This window comes from Mytilus trossulus, chromosome 3 (genome assembly GCF_036588685.1).
Source record: "Mytilus trossulus isolate FHL-02 chromosome 3, PNRI_Mtr1.1.1.hap1, whole genome shotgun sequence".
NCBI classification, from domain to species: domain Eukaryota; kingdom Metazoa; phylum Mollusca; class Bivalvia; order Mytilida; family Mytilidae; genus Mytilus; species Mytilus trossulus.
This window is the reverse complement of record NC_086375.1, coordinates 48,567,914-48,584,177: the sequence shown is the minus strand read 5'-3', so window position 1 is coordinate 48,584,177 and position 16,264 is coordinate 48,567,914. Positions and strand designations below refer to the sequence as shown.

At 30.8% G+C, this 16,264-nt stretch overlaps 1 protein-coding gene and 1 long non-coding RNA gene across 11 annotated transcripts in view; one reads left to right on the top strand and one right to left on the bottom strand.

The window, feature by feature from the left end:
• Positions 1–16,264, top strand: part of LOC134711705 (delta-like protein D) — a 105,821-nt gene that overhangs the window by 52,832 nt on the left and 36,725 nt on the right. For 4 of the 6 annotated variants that reach the window (XM_063572495.1, XM_063572494.1, XM_063572492.1 and 1 more), the window contains exon 2: positions 5,631–5,659. The gene's annotated coding sequence lies outside the window, so the exon portion shown is untranslated. Of the gene's footprint in view, positions 1–74; positions 148–5,630; positions 5,660–7,762; positions 8,007–16,264 lie in introns of those variants that run through there. The other 2 variants (XM_063572493.1, XM_063572497.1) reach the window with 2 other exon arrangements.
• Positions 1–16,264, bottom strand: part of LOC134711706 (uncharacterized) — a 56,627-nt gene that overhangs the window by 21,729 nt on the left and 18,634 nt on the right. For 2 of the 5 annotated variants that reach the window (XR_010106214.1, XR_010106217.1), the window contains 3 exons: positions 16,041–16,079; positions 6,280–6,339; positions 2,751–2,902 (listed from right to left, as the gene is read on the bottom strand). This is a non-coding gene — a long non-coding RNA (uncharacterized LOC134711706). Of the gene's footprint in view, positions 1–2,750; positions 2,903–6,279; positions 6,343–16,040; positions 16,080–16,264 lie in introns of all 5 variants that reach the window. The other 3 variants (XR_010106215.1, XR_010106218.1, XR_010106216.1) reach the window with 2 other exon arrangements.

Here is a 16,264-nt window from a genome sequence, read left to right as displayed (position 1 = left end):
TTAATTATATTTCATTTACCTTTAAAACAAATGAGGAAATATATTTTATGACACAATATTTTTTCCCATGGACTAATTTGAAACTACTGTGGGCTATTTATATCGAGTATCTAATTGGAATTTACTGGATACATATAAGACTATATGGTAAGAATTTTTTAATAATCTTTGAATTATTCATGTAAAATATTTTAGCATTCAAAGGTCTATAATGTATTAATATTTTCATTAACTATGAAATCATCTTTCAATATTTTTGTATCCTCTTAAAGACCACAAAAGAAAATGTACCTACATCGTGAAATAAATATGTCTGGGTGTTTTATTCATAAAAATTATTACTTCATAATTTAAATAATAAAGTAAATAGCATTCTATCTGTTAAAGATCCATTATGTCTAAACAATTAATAATGCTTTATCTTTTAAAAACAAACAATTTAAAGCACTTTAGTTACTAACTAGCAAATATTTTAAACATTTATTAATTTTTGGGAGTGACTGTATAATTTTCTATCTCAAATAACAATTTTCTACATAAAAATTTCCAAAAAAGAAATTGAGTGAACTCAAACACAATTATTATTCAAGTCTCAACCCTGAGGCTCAGAAGTCTCAACTTAAATTGCTACTTTACTCCTATAAATTGTTAGGTAAAATGAATAACAAATACAGAAATGTGACAAAACAAAATTAACAAATTATTTAAACATAGAGTATTAAAGCTCATACAATTGCAAAAGTTGAATAGATTATCAAATTCTACATAATATCTAAGAGGCTTGACTTTTTTAGAATTAAAAACTTGTCACATTAGAGCTTTTCAGAAAAAGAAAAGAGAAATAACTCCTTAAAACACATCATGGAACTTGTATCTGATTGATTGATTTTTTCCATGCTTGCATCAATTAGTACTAAGTACATGGATTTTTTCAAATGTTAACCAACTTTTAATGATGAAGCAATCTTTTATCTATGAATTTTTATTGAGAAAAATTCACTGTAGGACTATAATGGACTTGTTTAAGTACAAGTCCTACATGAGGATGAAACTGTCAGAATGTAAACCACTGATTGTCATGAAAACCTGCTATATTTTCAGAATAATACCAAAGTAGATATAAGCATCCTGAATAATGTGAAAACTAGCAATTTTTATGAAACCTACTCAAATATAAAATCACAATTTCTTCATCTTGGAGTGGCGTTTAGACTTAACCTTTTTTTTCAGTGTTTGTTCTATGACTACACTGATCTGGATTCACTATCTGAAATCAGCAAATTCCTAGAAATGCAAATAATCAAAATACCACAGAGATTTACACACAATATTTCAGACTTCTGATTAAGCAATATAAATGGGTTTCTCCAAAAACTATAAATACAATGGAATCAATTGGCATGAGACATTAATACACTTGACATTCAATGAGCCATCTAAATGTTCACTTGTTTGAGAAGATCAGAGCTGTCATATGATATTCCTATCTCCAGGTAAACTCTTTCTACCTGGTTACACATTAGAAAAAAGTTATTCCCCAAAAATTGATTTCTACAGAGCTATTTTTTTCTCTCTTGTGGTCTAAATGGCTTACAGCAATTGAACATAACTTGCTTCTAAAATCAATTGATAAGAATGGACAAATGGTTTAATGCAAACAGATAATGGCCAAATACCCTTCTGTTGAAATATTTACTATTTAGTTCCAAAATAAACACATCAAAATGAATATCGATAAACAATAAACATCAAAGCATAAAAATAATACAATTTGGCCATGAATAAATAATGAAATTTAACAAGAGTAAGTTCACTGTAAGATCAGATCAATTTATAAACATTTAAATGATGCATAAAATTATGAACAAATCTATAGACATTATAAAGGTTGTGCAGTGAAATTGAGTGAAAATGTCATGTGAACATCTGACAGGTAAGTAGATCATGGTTGGGTGGAACCAGGTGAAAAAAAATACATAATTATAGGGCCAGCGTATCAACTCTGAACAAAACAAAACTCAATTATTATTCAAGATTATTGATCAAGCAATAAAAATCAGGAAATAGAAATATGTTTGATAAAAAATATTAATGATTTATATTGTGTGCAGCATCAGCATGGCTGAGTATATTGCAGATGCATTTAACTGTAAATATTGATGTTTCCCTCGACTTGTATGTTCACCTGTAATAATGTTATTGACCTGAATTATGACAGCCTCTTATGTAACTGTTTGTCACTTTCAAAGTATACCTGGTGCAGTAATTGAAATATTTAATTAAAAAACTTCTCGCTAAGACATTTTGATTATTTTTTTTGAATGAAATTTTTAGTAGTCATATATGTGATCATATATGTGTACTAGGTATAACAATATGAGAGTTTTTTAGGCTTTGTACAAAAGTAAGATTTATTCTTATAATAAAAACTTATTCTTGCCTAATACCTATTCCTTTAAGCCGACCTTCCCTTTGTATCTCCCAAATTTGCCATTAAATAACCCTTCCATAATAAAAAATCCAATACACCCAATTCCAGAAAAAATTCAAAACAAAAGAAAATTAAGTTTTCAAAAAGATTTCATTACATTGTCATGTTCTCTCTCTCAAACGTTTGAATGGTTCTTAAGCATATTATAACTGAACTACATGTACTATGGTACTTGAGTGCAGTACATCCATGTTATATGCTGCATTTACTGGTTTACTTGGTGCATGCAGGGTGTTTACAAGATGACTATCTACAATACCTGAAAACATTACATCAATAGTAATGAATGGCTCGTCATGTCTTCAGAAGTCTTTTGTTTCAGATGTTATTAGTCTACGGATTGATTGTAGACTCTGTAATTCCCTTTCTCATGACAAAGTCAATACATCACTCCTATAACTCCATGTCAATCTGAAATCACAAGACAAAATGTTTTCAATCTTCTTAACCAGTTTATTATTGTTTTGCATGCAAGAAAGTTCTTTATCAGAAAAGAATTAATATTTATACTAAGTACTATTGGAAAGGGAAAAGAAAGACGCAGAATTCATTAAATTACATAACAGCGTACGTGATCCAATTTGACATTTAGACTTTATAGTCCAGACAGTCCAATAGCTCTGTTGCATGTTAGTTAAACATCATAGTTACTATCTAATATTTGTAAATACATGTGTCCTGACTTTTCTGTAAAATAAATTAACATAGAAGTATACAGTATGGTTATTATTCCTGTTACAATATCAGAGTATCCATTGAGGATATTTATTTAATTCAAACCAAAAATCTCTGCAGAAATCAATACCAGAGTACCCATTCAGGACTTTTTTTTCAAATTCAAACCAAAAATCTCTGCAGAAATCAAAGTCAGCAATACTGTAAATTCAGAAATTATTGCATGCATTTATTATTGCGATTTTGTCTTTTTTGACTTAAATGCGATTTTATTATTTACGATTTTGAGAAAAATCCTGTTTAATTCATACAAAATATTTCATAATGCGAGTTTAAATTATTGCGTTAAAAACTCTGTCGCAATTTTCGCAATAATAAAAACCTCGCATTAATTTCTGAATTTACAGTATTTAAACATAATTATTTTTTCAAATTCTATACAGCAGAAGTCAAGAGCAGACGCCATCAATGCTTTCCTTATGTGAAATCATCAGCTGCTTGTTGAGGTTATAATTTGAAACTACCAGTAGATATTTTTAAGATATCAATATGCATATAATCTGATAACCTTTAAAGATTCATCAGATAATCTGCTATAAATTCTGATATTCATACAGAAAACACAATGAGAGAGTATTGAGACACACAAGTTTAACCATCTACTTTCAACCTGTCATTGAACTGGCAAACATAAATTATCATTAACACATTTTTCTTTTCAGAAACTTTTTGTTATCTCCTGAATGAAGAACCTCATTATTTAAACCTTTAAGAGAGGAAGACCCTTTAAACGTCCACCTACGATTAATGCTATTACAAAAAAATTGCAAATGCGTTGAAAACAAGATTAATCATTTAAATAGGACATTTATTTACACTTTGTGTGAATTAAAATGGCGATAATGAGATGCAAATTTGAACTTTTTAGGAGGTTTTTGTAACTCTATTAGTTGAAAGGAACTTAGGATATACCTGTCCTATACAATTTCCTGAAATCTCAACAAAGATTAAATAAAATATATCCTTCCTTTAAAATCTTTACCCTGTAAGTGGGTGACAATCTAGTCGACTCAAAATCTTAAACAAACAAATTTCAGGTCTAGAAAACTAAACTATTGACCATTTATTTTACCAACACTGATTGAACATGCTGTGAATAAAATTCCTAAAATATCAGGTCACTCAATTTATAAACAAAGGCTCTGATCAACAGACTTTGGACAAACAATGCCATTTACGTATTTGGTCTCGCACATATCTTGTGAAGAGGGAAGTTTAACTTTTAATTCCATTTAATGGTGATTTATTTTATCTCATATTATACAAAGTAATGGGTGGGAAACTGAACTAAACAGGACACCTCTCAAAATTTATAGACATTTAAATTTCAATTTGTGCATCTTTGTTCATATAAAAATATACCCTGGGAATTCTATCCAGTAAAAATAATTGCGAACATAAATTTTATAATGTTATTCAAGAAGTTACCTGTTTCAATAGATAGAATCTTAATACGAAAGCTAAATTAAACATAAGGATTGACAGCAAAGTAACTTTTATCAAATAAAACAGCTAATACATCACTTTTTCTCTACTTTCTATACAATTTTATAACCTTGAACACATTAGGTCATAATATACTAATAGTCATTCTCTATCTATCCCACGATATCGAAAGGGACCAAAATGTTCTTAGCAGCCAAGTTAGAAATGTATTATAAATGTTGAAAATGAAAAAAAGTCAAAATGAAATACTTCCCTTTTAAAGTCCAGCATAATTTTAACATATGAAAAAAGTTAAAAGATTGTTTTTTATTTCACTTGCACCTTTCGGTTGATAATCGATTGATTGATTGATTGTTGGTTGCTTAACATCCTAAATAATAATTGAACCCTTGGTTAAATTCACCCGATGGTTTCAAATTATGTGAAAAGTTTAACAAAGACAGACTGACAAGAGATCTTAAAGTTTGATAAGCACATATGCAGGAAAATCAGACAATCTAAAACATCATATTTGGGTCCAATAAATACATACTACATTTTCCAGAAATTTCTGTTTTCTTAAATTCTAACTCCAAAGTATTCTTTTTATTTGGCTTTCTATCAAGATTATACGAATACTTTGTCTAAATGAAAAGACCAATCCATTTTTCTTCAAATTACCTAATGATTAAACACCAGTGAGGGTTAATTAGCTTTATGATTGCCATGCAGGGACAGAATAAATTGGTCATAAGTTAATCACTCTCTGAACTTTGGCAATTTGATTCTACAGCAATTGCTTCATGATTATTTCTTTAAAAGACAAATGACATGTCTGCATGACAGGGATAAGAACATGTTTTATCTATTCTCAATGTCTTCTGAGGCAAATGACTTCTTTGACTTCATTAGTGACTTGCTGATTATTTATATTCTAAAATTACATTAATTTATTTACATTTATCTTTTTCTTTTGCAGATGAAGAACATGTTGAATCACATAAAAAAGTAAGTTTTATCTTTCTTTTTATACCGATCTCACACAGTGCATGGATCAGGGATAGAACACTTCTGGGATTATTAACCGTTAGATTCCCTAAATCCTTCCTCAACTTATATCAACAGATTTTAAAACCCTGATTTAGTTTTCAAGGATACTTCAAACTCTGTCAAGAAGTCTTAAATCCCTGTGCAAATGGTTTACTTAAGAGAAAGAAAGCATGATGCCTCATTACTTTCTATGTATTAAAACAAACAACATACACGGATATAGGCTACTTAGCGTCTAATCATCAAAATATGGTAGCAATCATTTCTCAACTTCCATCAAAATGGATAAATAAAAACTTCCTCCAGTCTAAATAGAATGAAAAATCTGTCCTTCTTTGTTTAAAAATAAGTTATGTATTTTGAAAAACACCTCATCTGTAAATAAAAATTCAAAAAATAAATCATTTCGGGACCAGAAATGTACTTCAAACTAGCAAAATGTTTAAAAATAGGTTTAATTTCTATACAGGTGGCAATGGTGGCATTGTGTGGTTGTTTGTCTGGGTTTATCCAGTACATTTTGTATTGTAATATTAGAAAAGGTCCTTGGTGTCTAACCATAATCTATACAACATTACCTTCCAATCAATGGCTTTCTAATACTTTCTGCAGCTTTAGTTCTTTGCTTCTTGCATATTCTGCTGATGAAATTGTATTTGAAACTCTATAAGTCTTTTAAGTACAAGCTCAGAAATTTGATCAATATTTATACATATTTTTATGCAGTTGCTGTTATTCAAATCAGCATGGTTGCTGTTGATGCTTTCCATGTTGCTATTTTTGCCATTATTATTTGATTCTATGATGTGGGTTGTTATAACAAGACAAAGTACTAGAGTGAACCAGTACAATCCCTCACTTTATATTACAATGTAAACTATCAATAAAATCATTCAATTTTCTACAACAGATTGTTATAACATCCTGGACCAGTAATTAGCAAAAAATTGACCACATTGATGGTCATAATGGCAATACATTAGTCCACAATTAACTTTAATGGATTTTATTGAAGATGATAACCAAACAAACTTTTCAACAAGAGGGATGTCATCATACAATGCCTATTGTAGTATGGAATACTTTTATAAGTTATAAACTCAAAAACTCAGCTATTGTAAAGAAGACATCATACAATAATTAACTTTCTGGTTCTGATAACTATGGTTTGTTTAATTCAAAAAGATTTACGTGTATATAAAAGCTAAAATTGCTATGGGGAAAAAATTACCTTATTATGGCTTTCCCCCTTTTATTTTAAATTATAATGGAAAAGATAAAGGTAAAAGATGTTTAAAGTATATGCTTAAGTCCATATAAGGCAGAAAAAATGAAAAAAAAATGAAATTAACTTGACTCTACATAAATGTAATTGATAAGTAAGGAATTTCAAATATTGGTAAAATTCAACAAGGTTTTTGCTATCAAATGATAGAATAAAATTAAAATTTATTTCTTGAATAAAAAAAGTGTGAAATATTGAGCATATGCAAGCACCAAGTACATATCAGAGAATAGGTGTAATTCATACAGATAAACATTCTGGCATATAGACTTGCATATATGCTTTACATTTGTGTGTCTAAGAGCTAGTCGAAAACTTGACCAAAATTTATGGATTCCTTCAAAAATAATCAAAAAATAAAACCCCTAGTTATTGTCTCAATTTTGGAACTAAATTTTTAACAAAAATGATGAAATTTGGTTCCCATGGAATTATAGGAAACTAATTAAGGTAATATCAACAATGTGTAACACAAGGTAGAAATAGCAAGAAAAATCCATAAGGAGAAGTAATTATGCAACATCAGGTAACAATAAAAAAATGTTAAGGATAATAACCTCATGTATCCTGTCTTCCTGAACAAATGTAAAAATTCTTATCCCATTGAAAAATACTTCTTATAAAAAATATCAACTTCATTTCACAACAACAACAAAAGATTGTGCAGTCTGTTGTTTAAAAAATCAATATGGCTACAAAACCTGGCTCCACTGCTTTTTCATATCAAGTCGTATGGATAGTTTTAAGTTATGTATTTACACATTATGAAACGGTCTTGATCGAAATATATGTTTTACTGGACACTTGGGACAGTAAATAAGTTGTAATGTACTCATTTGATTATGATAAACATTATTGAATTTTCTACCTTTAATTGATTATCGTACCTGGGAAAACATTTCAGTCAGGTGTTATAATTAAAAGTGGAAGCTGGCACAAAGGTTGTGTTACCACATCAATATAGTATAGCGTGGATAAAATGGATTCTTGTATTGTTGGACTTGTTTTTCGTATTTTAAGGTTAGTAATGTTATTTAAGCATGTAACCTGACAATGTAGATATATGAAAAGTTCATTTACAATCTCTTTACAATCACAAGACAAGTTAAATGCCAGATAGCATCACTGAATTCTGTATTTTTTCAAAAAATATTCTGTGGCATGTCCCGGCAGGGTACTTTACAAATCAATAGGTTCACACAACATGTGTTTACTCTAGATAATTTTCTATTTTATAGAGGTAACTTAGAAACATTGAAGTTCAATATGTTAATTGTCTGTCTATCAAACTGGGTATGTGGCTTTCTATAAAAACATACTCTTTAGGATTTCTATTAAAGGGTTAATATTGAGTGTTCTGAGAGTGATAGGGGTTTTAAACATCTCCAGTGTAACTAAAATTAACTTTTTGGCAATTTTAATTGATTAAAAGGAGCAGCTTTAACAAAAAAAACAGAAGTGCTAAGTCTTTTTACAGAGAAACTGTTTGACATCTTCTCTAACTTCAATAATATCATAGATTTCTTCTTCTAAACAAGGCCATAGTGGTGTTTTCTAGATAAAAGTTTTTGAGCAGGAATAATTTGAATGTAAAAATTGTCATCAGATGTGTGTTTTTGATTTTGTTGAATTTTACTTACTAGCAGACTGAGAGGTTTTGAAAATTTGATTCCACACACACAGACAAAAACACACATAGACAACCTTCATTTCACACTAGACATTTCACACAAGAGATAAAACTATTTTGTACAAAACCCATCATTTCTATTATACTTCCAGAACAGTGACCTCAGATCTCTTACTTTGTCATTATCCCATTTCTAGCACAAAAACCTGATAGGATCTATTTGTCATGTTTCACTTAAAATAATGTTTCATATTCTAACTTTATTCATATTTGTCGGACAGTCAATCTTTAAAGCAGTTTTTTTTTTAAATCAAATAGCAAAGAAAATCATGAAAATGTAAATATAATCATTCACATGACTGATTGCTTCAAGAAGTGCATGTAAACAACGATTGGTGAAGAGAATGAATATCAATAGATATAGGAAGATGTGGTGTGAGTGCCAATGAGACAACTCTCCATCCAAATAACAATTTAAAAATTAAACCATTATAGGTTAAAGTACGGCCTTCAACACGGAGCCTTGGCTCACACCGAACAACAAGCTATAAAGGGCCCCAAAATTACTAGTGTAAAACCATTCAAACGGGAAAACCAACGGTCTAATCTATATAAACAAAACGAGAAACGAGAAACACGTATATATTACATAGACAAACGACAACTACTGTACATCAGATTCCTGACTTAGGACAGGTGCAAACATTTGCAGCGGGATTAAACGTTTTAATGGGCCCAAACCTTCTCCCTTTTTCTGAAACAATAGCATAACATCACAACATATAAAAACATACGATAAAATATCAATTAGCAGACTTAACTCAATCAAAAAACGTATGATTACACAAAGAACGAATAAATTTGATCTGCGATATCTGAATACAAATGCACAGTTAATTAAATATTAGAGACAAACAGTCATGACCAAAAGGCTATCAAACAAATTCAAACACACTGAGAAATATTTAACCAATCAATGTTCACTTTAGAAAAAAACCGGTTTTTTATAATCTTGAAGTTTATACAAATGTTGTAAGAACAAGTGAAAAATTAAAGATATTACAAATAATCAAAGCTGGTATACAGCCAAGATCCATATAAATAAAAAATGACAAAAAAGCATTATAAACAGTATCAACAGGTCGAATTAACAAGAAAATACGATTTGAGAGTACTCGCAGTTACTGACAGCTAGTTAAAAGCCAAAACCAATTAATAGTAAAAAATCATGCATCAGAGACTAAAATCGACTAAAACACATCACAGGGATTTAGTATTTTAACGTCATTAATAGTCAAAGAAGACATGACTTGTGCAATGCCAAAAATAAATGTATCGACAGGTAGTAGTATAGTGCAGAGCGACTTCTATAGAAATAAAAGTTAACGTGGCTGTGTCCCCTATACATCTCGCCTCAAAAGATAATGAAATTTAGTTATGTTTTAATTTGCTAATGACAAAATCAATATTAGTGCCAATGTGAACTATATTCAGAGATCTAATTACAATATTGGTACGATAACCCTTACTTATAAGTTTGTTTAAAGGTTCGATGAGTTTACAAGGATCACATAGTGATTTCCTCGCTTTAAGTACAATATTACCATAAAATTTAGGATGAGAAATACCATCTTTAATAAGCTTTCTACAGGTATAGCCAAATTTACTAATCAAATCTTTGTATCTATGAAAGAATTTAGTAAAAGTTTTAAGTAATTTATGGTATCGAAATCCCTGACACAACAATTTACCAGTGATGCATTGATTACGTTCGTTAAAATCTATGACATCAGAACACACACGGGCAAACCGAACGAGTTGCGATATATAAACACCGTATGATGGAGCCAAAGGCACATCGCCGTCTAAAAAAGGAAAATTAACAATAGGAAATGAAAAATCGTCTCTTTTGTCGTAAATTTTAGTGTGAAGTTTCCCGTTTGAAATTGAAATGTCTAAATCTAGAAAAGGACAACTGCTGCTGTTTATGTTAGATTTAGTTAAAGTAAGTTCGTTTGGGTAAATTTCTGAAGTATATTTAGAGAACTCTGGATTATTCAACGAAAAAATATCATCCAGATAACGGTAGGTATTTTTGAATGTATCAACCAAATGTAACAATGATGGGTCTTTACTGAGTTTGGTCATAAACTGAGATTCATAGCAATATAGAAATAAATCTGCTATTAAAGGGGCACAATTGGTGCCCATAGGAATACCTACTACCTGACGATACACTTTATCGCCGAAACGTACATAAATGTTATCAAGCAGAAAGTTTAAAGCTTCAATCATATCCTCACATTTCCAGTAAGTGTATCTAGCATACTTTCCTTTTTCGTTACAGAAAAAGGCCTTAAACGAGTTACAGCAAATAAAATTACAATGAGATTTTTCGAAAGACCATTTTATCAAATACAAAAACTTTTTCTTTATAAGATTGTGTGGAAGTGTAGTGTACAAAGTAGAAAAATCATAACTGTCAACAGAATTGTAAGGACCATTGAAAGCATGTATTTTATCTAAAACCTCTAAAGAATTTTTAACACTCCAAAAATAATTAATACCATTATTTTCATAAGCTTTATTACAAAAGTTAATAACCAGTTCTTTGATAGTAGTAAGTGAGGTGGTTAGAAGCACTGATAGATTAGTAGTAGAACACTTACTCGAAGCGGAGATGAAACGGAATTTAAATGGTTTTTTGTGTAATTTCGGTAACCAGTACATGGTAGGGACTTTCAAATGTTCGGAAGATGCTTTAAGCTGGGCAGTGGCAGTGGTATGCTTGTTAACGATTTGACTCTCTGTGGTGCGCACTGACCTGAATGTAGAGGAATTTATTATTTCGTTTTGAAGAACTTTCGTGTAGTATATGCGTCACACCACCACTACATTATTTGCTGCCTTGTCTGCCGGTACGAACACAAACCGCTCTGCGAGTACCTTGAGTTTGTTTTTTATTCTAGAAATGGGTATATCATGGTTCCTATTATTAATTTCAGAATTGTTTTCTAAATGAGATATTCGAATATCAACAGTATTCATAATTTTATTCAAATAACTGTCTAAAGATTTTTTATCGGATTTTTCACGTTTGCACCAATTTTTACAATAGGCAGACAGAGCGTCTTTAATGACCTGACGACACTGTTTCCAATCTATTGTAGATGGAGGACGGTATTTCGGTCCTTTCTTTAGAAAAGTTATGACTTCACGGTCATCGACTATGTTGAGGTCTCCTGTGATAACATGACCATAGGGAACATATTTAAAACTAGATGTTTCGCAATCTCAAGTGGAAGGAACATTATTTTCTATATTGACGTCTGTTGTAATTGACGTATAATTGAAAATCAAATTTCTACTCGGTTTTTTATAAGAATACGAAATAATGGGTTGTTCTATATTATCAAAATATGGAGGTATTAAGCTATAGACAGAAGAGTCATTGAATATGCTAGACAAATTAATAAAATCAATACCTCTATTTATATATTTTAATTTGAGAAAATGTCGTTTACGATTTTCAGGTTTATCAATAATAGGAAAAAGCCTGTGATGACAAAAGGCTGTAATAATACGGGTGTATTCATAAAATGGGCTAAAAAAAGAAATTTTATCACACTCAAGAAAAATAGCATATAATTTACTTATAGGTATCTGACCCAGTTTGCATAATACTTGATGTCTGCCATTATTCTTTATTATAGATAACAGATCAGCAAGTGTATAATTTATACGATGTTTAATACGTTGATTGCGGTTCTTTCGTTTACCATGAGACCTATTATTTCTAAGTCGTTTATCGACAATATTAATGACATCGATATGAGTTTTAGATATGTTCCCCTGCCCTAATATTTTATCATTTAGACCGAGAGGATAAGCTGTTTGAAGTCTTTTTATCCAAAACAATTCGCGAACTTCGCGTGATTTTTCAAATTGCTTGTGTGATTCTCCTGGTTGTTTTTGAACGGTTTCGAGCGGTTGGAATTTTATATATTTCAGATTATGATTATGCTTATCTAAATGCTGATATACTAAACTTTTGAATTTTTTGGGTCTACGAAAGCGGTACAGATGTTCTTGATTTCTTCTGAAATACTCTCGTCCCGTCTGTCCCACATATTGAATACCACACTTAGGTTGGGTTCAAGTTACCACATATATTAGGTTTTGAGTTTTTCAGGTAATATCACAGGAAAAGGAGAGCGAAAAGGTTCTCCCGTTCACTGTTGACCTTATAGTATTTTGAGAAGTTAATCTAAAACAAGTTAGTCATTTTTTGGCATTGCACGGGAAAATTTGTGGATATCCACGTGCATTTTTGTTAAATAATCTGGCTGTAGTGGCATTACCAATACGTTTATTTATGCACGTAGATAACCTAGAAGTTGTGTTGTTGATAATATTTTTTCCATTCCGTAAAATCATGATAATTTAATAGGGGTATAGGATCAATACAAAAGACCGGAGGTTATAACATTGAATGAGGATCACAGTTACGGAATAGGGAATAATTAGGAGTGCAGTAAAGAACTCTTACAAAAACTGTAATAAAAGGCCCGACGTATGGACTTAAATATAACAAAACTGACATGTATAACAAACACAGGGCAAAAACAGTGGTTGTAAGAAATCTAATAAAAACCATAGCAGGGGGCAATAATAAAAAAAATAGCAGGCGTGGATGAGTATCAATACATCCCAACATCGTAAACAATAAAGATATAAACATGTGAAAGCTCTCTCACAGGCAAACAACCAATAACTGAAATATATAAGGGCATACACTACAAGCACGGGGACACATTCTACTGCATCCACACAGCACGAGTAACAAACCCTGCAGTAAATAGATATAGGAAGATGTGGTGTGAGTGCCAATGAGACAACTCTCCATCCAAATAACAATTTAAAAATTAAACCATTATAGGTTAAAGTACGGCCTTCAACACGGAGCCTTGGCTCACACCGAACAACAAGCTATAAAGGGCCCCAAAATTACTAGTGTAAAACCATTCAAACGGGAAAACCAACGGTCTAATCTATATAAACAAAACGAGAAACGAGAAACACGTATATATTACATAGACAAACGACAACTACTGTACATCAGATTCCTGACTTAGGACAGGTGCAAACATTTGCAGCGGGATTAAACGTTTTAATGGGCCCAAACCTTCTCCCTTTTTCTGAAACAATAGCATAACATCACAACATATAAAAACATACGATAAAATATCAATTAGCAGACTTAACTCAATCAAAAAACGTATGATTACACAAAGAACGAATAAATTTGATCTGCGATATCTGAATACAAATGCACAGTTAATTAAATATTAGAGACAAACAGTCATGACCAAAAGGCTATCAAACAAATTCAAACACACTGAGAAATATTTAACCAATCAATGTTCACTTTAGAAAAAAACCGGTTTTTTATAATCTTGAAGTTTATACAAATGTTGTAAGAACAAGTGAAAAATTAAAGATATTACAAATAATCAAAGCTGGTATACAGCCAAGATCCATATAAATAAAAAATGACAAAAAAGCATTATAAACAGTATCAACAGGTCGAATTAACAAGAAAATACGATTTGAGAGTACTCGCAGTTACTGACAGCTAGTTAAAAGCCAAAACCAATTAATAGTAAAAAATCATGCATCAGAGACTAAAATCGACTAAAACACATCACAGGGATTTAGTATTTTAACGTCATTAATAGTCAAAGAAGACATGACTTGTGCAATGCCAAAAATAAATGTATCGACAGGTAGTAGTATAGTGCAGAGCGACTTCTATAGAAATAAAAGTTAACGTGGCTGTGTCCCCTATACATCTCGCCTCAAAAGATAATGAAATTTAGTTATGTTTTAATTTGCTAATGACAAAATCAATATTAGTGCCAATGTGAACTATATTCAGAGATCTAATTACAATATTGGTACGATAACCCTTACTTATAAGTTTGTTTAAAGGTTCGATGAGTTTACAAGGATCACATAGTGATTTCCTCGCTTTAAGTACAATATTACCATAAAATTTAGGATGAGAAATACCATCTTTAATAAGCTTTCTACAGGTATAGCCAAATTTACTAATCAAATCTTTGTATCTATGAAAGAATTTAGTAAAAGTTTTAAGTAATTTATGGTATCGAAATCCCTGACACAACAATTTACCAGTGATGCATTGATTACGTTCGTTAAAATCTATGACATCAGAACACACACGGGCAAACCGAACGAGTTGCGATATATAAACACCGTATGATGGAGCCAAAGGCACATCGCCGTCTAAAAAAGGAAAATTAACAATAGGAAATGAAAAATCGTCTCTTTTGTCGTAAATTTTAGTGTGAAGTTTCCCGTTTGAAATTGAAATGTCTAAATCTAGAAAAGGACAACTGCTGCTGTTTATGTTAGATTTAGTTAAAGTAAGTTCGTTTGGGTAAATTTCTGAAGTATATTTAGAGAACTCTGGATTATTCAACGAAAAAATATCATCCAGATAACGGTAGGTATTTTTGAATGTATCAACCAAATGTAACAATGATGGGTCTTTACTGAGTTTGGTCATAAACTGAGATTCATAGCAATATAGAAATAAATCTGCTATTAAAGGGGCACAATTGGTGCCCATAGGAATACCTACTACCTGACGATACACTTTATCGCCGAAACGTACATAAATGTTATCAAGCAGAAAGTTTAAAGCTTCAATCATATCCTCACATTTCCAGTAAGTGTATCTAGCATACTTTCCTTTTTCGTTACAGAAAAAGGCCTTAAACGAGTTACAGCAAATAAAATTACAATGAGATTTTTCGAAAGACCATTTTATCAAATACAAAAACTTTTTCTTTATAAGATTGTGTGGAAGTGTAGTGTACAAAGTAGAAAAATCATAACTGTCAACAGAATTGTAAGGACCATTGAAAGCATGTATTTTATCTAAAACCTCTAAAGAATTTTTAACACTCCAAAAATAATTAATACCATTATTTTCATAAGCTTTATTACAAAAGTTAATAACCAGTTCTTTGATAGTAGTAAGTGAGGTGGTTAGAAGCACTGATAGATTAGTAGTAGAACACTTACTCGAAGCGGAGATGAAACGGAATTTAAATGGTTTTTTGTGTAATTTCGGTAACCAGTACATGGTAGGGACTTTCAAATGTTCGGAAGATGCTTTAAGCTGGGCAGTGGCAGTGGTATGCTTGTTAACGATATCTACATTAGATCTTGTTAACAATTAGGTGTAGTAATCAAGTGCCGTGGAGGATTCGTAGAAATCTAGTTAGATCTCATGCTCATTTTATTGCCTTACATGTATTATTAACATCATTATCTTTCTACTTGGTCAGTTTTTTACTGCAGACTGTATTGAAGCAATAAACCAAAATACTCACTTATTCCATTCCTATATCTCGTTAGCTGCATCTTCTCGCCTGGAACATATCAATAATTTATTTTAAATTGAAATGAGTAAAGCACCATAATTACAGTTAAACCTTATTTATTTGAACTTACAAAACATACAATGATGAAGTAAAACATGTTTTATTTAGAAAATATCTAAGTCCAGGCATTGTTTTCAGCCGTCCTTGGAATATCTTTATTTGCATTGGTATCT